General features: G+C 45.5%; 1 pseudogene; it reads left to right on the forward strand.

Annotated features, from left to right (window-relative positions):
• Positions 1-3393, forward strand: part of LOC123068449 (LEAF RUST 10 DISEASE-RESISTANCE LOCUS RECEPTOR-LIKE PROTEIN KINASE-like 2.1) — a 14473-nt pseudogene extending 11080 nt beyond the window's left edge.
• The last annotated feature ends 1947 nt before the right edge of the window (positions 3394-5340 follow it).

Below are 5340 nucleotides of genomic sequence, written 5' to 3' on the forward strand. Positions count from 1 at the left end.
TTTCCTTGTATAGTTGAGGTTGTGGCCCATCTCTGTACTTATATATACGTGCCTGGTGCACCGATCAATACATCGCGATTGCACAGCCCATAACTTGTCTCTCTACATATACCAACAATGACAACACTCACGTCCCTCCGTTGCCTTGCTCCAAACATAACAATGCATTTAATGGTGGGAATGCGCTCGCGAACTGTGGAACACTGCACCAACTAAATATAGGTCGAGACATTTGGATGTTGACTCTCTCTAGTGGCTATGAAGAAGTAAATGGTCCACTTAAGCAGTCAGACTCGTTGGCTAACAAACACTACTTATTATATCTTCTCCCTTATCTTCATTTTTCAATATTATCTCTTGAGCTTGAGCCATTCTTTCCCGCTACCAAATCAAACGGTTGTCCACTGGCATGTATCCAACCTCACTGCTCTCCATCTTGGTCTCACTGTTGCTCTTCCATCAACGCGTTTGTGCCATGTGCTAGCCAGTGCCGTGCGAGAACTTCGCCATCAAGTACCTGTTCTGGCTTGGCTCGCCCAGCCACTCCACACAAAAAAATAAACTAATCAAGATTTTGAAGTCAAGAGAAAATTGACAATTCTACGATGGTGATACTTTGACAAATTTCTGATTACGTTCCTTCTCGTCTCTCATCTAGTTGACCACCCTCCTATCTAGCACAACCACCGATGCTTCGTTCTCATTCTGCGAGCCAGCCACATGTGGTAGCCTCCAGGTCGCGTAGCCCTTCTGGCTCGGCAGCACACATCCATCGGAGTGCGGCTACCGGGCCTTCCAGATCACCTGCGATGACACCGGGAAGGCTTTCCTCAAGAACTCATTCAGGAACTACCAGATCCTGGATATCTCCTACAAAGACTGTTCGTTCCGGGTCACCAACATCGAACTCTACGATGGCACCTGCAATGTCGAGCTCCAAGTGAACGTCTCCTCTAACCTCGGCCTCGCGCCCTTCGGCATCAGCACCGCCAACCAGGAGTTCTTCTTTCTCTACAACTGCACCGCCCTGCACACGCTGCCGCCGCTGCCTACATGGGCGTGCATGAACTGCATGGATGGATCCAGAGTGCTGACCATGGTTTTCACTTTCAGTAAGATTTCACTGAATTTCATTAATTTCAGTAGACACTGAAATATTACATTTCGGTCAAAATATTTCAGCAGATTCAGTAGTACACAGGAAATCAAATATTTTTTGAAAATTTCAAATATTTAATTAAATTCAAAAGAATATTTCGGCCTTTTGACTTAAATGCAAACTGAGTTTCACTGAATTTCAGTGATTTCAGTTGGTACTGAAATTTTTGTTGAGACCGAAATTGAAACCCATGGTGCTGATCTTCCACTCATTCCCGTGGCTCGCCGGCGGGTACAAGCCTGATGACAAATGGAGTCCGGTGATGATGCCGGTGCTGGGGTAGGTGGGTGCGATGGGGGCAGACTACAACCGGCTGATGAAGGGCGGGTTTCTTCTCAACTATAAACAGCTTGCGTGTACCATGCTAATTACTATGCGGACTGAGATGTACTGACTGGTGCGATTTCAACAGAACGTATGCCACTGGTCTAGTTCTGTACCCTAAGAACACTTCAGTTTTGGTGATTGTGGATCATGATGGTACAACAGATAATTTGACGAGAGAAAAATTGAGATGTACTGTCATTATACTTCAAATTTTATGCAACTCTTATATGGGCTATCAAATCTACATAGGCGCATAACATTTTTTTGTTAAACCTGTATTTGAGCGACATAGTAGCTCAATCAAAAGAAAGTCAAGGTTCTATTGGTCTTCACTATCTTGCAGTGTTTTTTTTTGGTAGACTTCTTCAGCAGCCAATGTAATATTCCTGGGTGGGGCTGTTGTTACTCATAAATGTTATGTTGTAATACTACTGGGTGGCACTGTTTTTACTCATAAATGTTATGTTACATTCCAGGTAGCGAGAGGAGAGGGAAGAAGATTATGCTAATAGGTAGGCTAAATTGTTTGTTTTGACATCTTTTCATACTCTTGGGGCAAGAGAAATTTAAATTACTGATTGTCTGGAAATCATAATGGTTGTATTATAACTTCAGGTTTACAAAAGAAAATAACATGCGCTTCCATCTCAGGTATGACATCAGCAGCTGCGACCATTCTCTTTGCATGTCTTTATGTGCTGATATGGCATAAAAAAGGGAAAAGACTATGGTTTCTCCTTTGTAAGAAGGCTAGGAGCAACACTGAGAAGAATTACGAGGCCATGATAATATCATATGGACCCCTAGCTCCAAAAAGATACATGTACTCAGAGGTAATGAAGATAACTTCTTCTCGCCGTGATCAGCTTGGAAAAGGTGGCTATGGTGTGGTTTTCAAAGGAAGACTACACGATGATCGTCTGGTTGCTGTGAAATTCTTGCATGATTGCAAAGGAAATGGGGACGAGTTTGTGAATGAGGTTATGAGCATTGGCAGGACCTCTCATGTTAATATTGTTAGCTTATTTGGATTTTGTTTGGAGGGATCAAAACGAGCTCTTATATATGAGTACATACCCAATGGTTCCTTGGATAAGTACATTTACTCAGAGAACCCTAAAGAAATTTTAGGATGGAAGAGGCTCCTTGCGATAGCAGTGGGGATTGCTCGTGGCCTCGAATACTTGCATCATGGCTGTAATATACGCATCGTCCATTTTGATATCAAGCCCCAAAATATCCTTCTAGAGAGGGATTTTAGCCCAAAGATTGCTGATTTTGGTCTAGCTAAATTGTGTCATACAAAGGAAAGCAAGCTTTCAATGACTGGAGCCAGAGGAACAATTGGGTTCATTGCTCCAGAAGTTCACTCCCGAAGCTTCGGAGTGGTTTCAACAAAGTCAGATGTTTATAGTTATGGAATGATGTTGCTGGAGATGGTTGGAGGCAGGAGAAATGTAAAATCAATTGTTGCAAAATCCAGCGAAAAGTATTTTCCTGACTGGATTTACGACCACTTTGCGCAAGATGATGGATTACAAGCATGTGATGTCACATCAGAAACTGAGGAAATCGCGAGAAAGATGACCTTAATTGGCTTGTGGTGCGTACAAATATTGCCTGCATATCGCCCTACCATAACCAAAGTTCTAGAAATGTTTGAGAGAAGCGCAGATGACATGGACATGCCACCGAAGCAAAACTTCTCTGGATTGCTGTAAGATATTTTCCCCTTTGTTTTTCTGTACAACCATTATTATAGAATAATAACTTGACCTGTGCGCTTATTTCTCATTCCAGTGAAAGTTCAGCTCACAATATGGATGTACAAAGTTCGAGTTCAACTAGACCTGAGGAGATCAGCTTTGTGCATTAAAAAAATCCTACAACGGTCGCCAACTCTCTGAGAAAGATAAGCCTTCTGAATCCAGAAATCATACACTGATTGCCAACACTGTGAAAAAGGTGGCATGTACTGCGGTATATTCAGAAATTAAACAATTGCAACGAAATTCTGCATTATAGTAGAACATATTCCATATATGCATGACCTAGAGTCAGGAGTATCCGCATGCCAACACCCTAAGTTATGGACCACAGACGGAATAAAATTTATTCTGCTAAGTTTTGTATTTCAGCTGCTAAAAGGCATCGGAGGGAGACAGCTACCAAGGCCTTCTTGACTGGAAAATTTCCCCAAAACTGAATACACACGATTTGGATGCATACAGTGTATATCCATTTAAACATTGTAACATTATATACCAATTCGTCGCAAGCAGATTAATCGTGGAGGCGAAGGCGCATACTTACTTGGTCCTCTCCGTAGAATGCATCCACTCAACGAAGCAGCGCTGTGCTTTTCCTTGACGCATGCGCAACGTCGCCGGCGACCATCGCCCAACTCCGCGCGCGTATTCCTATTTCCTCCGCTGGCGAACATCGCTTCTGCGGCTTGTCAGGCAACATCGCTTCCACGGCCCCTGATTCACCGCCGTAGCCACCGCCGATGATGGCAGGGTCCGTAGCGGTTGGTCGGCGATTTCACCAGTGGGGGTGGCAATCCACGCGCCAGGAGACGCGCCGCGAAAGGCCAGGCACTTTTGTGCGCGGGTCACGACGGCAAGGGAGAGACCGCGGCGCGAGATGGTGCGGTGAATTGGGGGCACATCGCCGATCCACGTCGGAGGTTTTGGGCTAGAGGCCTTCTAGAAGATCGCTTTTTGATTATGTTTCCATTAAAAAAGAATGGTTCGTCCAAGGCTCTTGTCCGCAGACACACATCCATATAAAACTTGATGCAAGGTAGCAAGAGAAAAAGGTCATCAACAAGCAAAGCATGTTGTTAGAATAAATCCGAGGCATACCTTTGATCATCCGAGGACCAAGCAATCACACGAGAACGACACAGAGATTTGTTAACGAGGTTCACCGATATGGCTACATCCCCGGACGCTCCTCCACGTGACACCGTCATAATACCACACACCGGTTGCCCTGGACGCCGGCACATGCCGCCGGCTTCCCCTGCGTTCCTTTGCTATTATGTTGGCATAGGTTACATCGTGTGTCTAATCCCCGCTATATATGAGAGGCCTAGGATACAAGTGTCCTACTTGGACACGACTCCGTATCCTATCTAAACACAATACAACTACAAGTCCAACTGTAACCTACCTTGTACACAATATTCGACACAACTCCAACAAACTCCACCTTGGCGAATATTCTCCACCACTTTGAATTCGTCCATGCATCAAACTTCCATGTACATTGAATTTGAGTTTATCCCATGAGCACCGCTGCTACTCCAAAGACTCCATGTGACTCCACCTACAACTTGTAGTCCCTTCTTTTCTTGACCACAGTCAACACTCGAGCAAAATTAAGTTCCTTGTTACTCTAGTTTGTGCTCCCAACTTCCAGATTATCTGACCAACGCCATCACACACTGATCACTGACCTGCGTGAAAATGAACAACTCACATATTGGATGCCACACATAAGAGTTACCTGAACTCAACATCGCCGCTCCTTTCTTGACCGCCTGTCTGAAACTTGAAGGAATTTCACCATTGCTTGTAGTCATCCCGAGTCAAATTCGCAGTTGTCTCACCACATGTATGACTCAGGGTGGACGACACGGTCCGGTCCGGTGGACCGGCTCGTGGCCCGCTCGGCTCGGGCGGCTCGGTCCTGGCCCGCTGAAAAAATAGGCCGGTCCGAGCTCAGGAATCCAGCCTGACAAAACTTCGGTCCGGTCCGGGCTTTAACCGAGCCGACCGAGCGGACCGAAGAACGTGGCGGGGGCATGGCGAGAGTGTGGCCGGGGCATGGCGAGAGCGTGGCGGGCG

Source organism: Triticum aestivum, chromosome 3B (genome assembly GCF_018294505.1).
Source record: "Triticum aestivum cultivar Chinese Spring chromosome 3B, IWGSC CS RefSeq v2.1, whole genome shotgun sequence".
NCBI lineage: Eukaryota > Viridiplantae > Streptophyta > Magnoliopsida > Poales > Poaceae > Triticum > Triticum aestivum.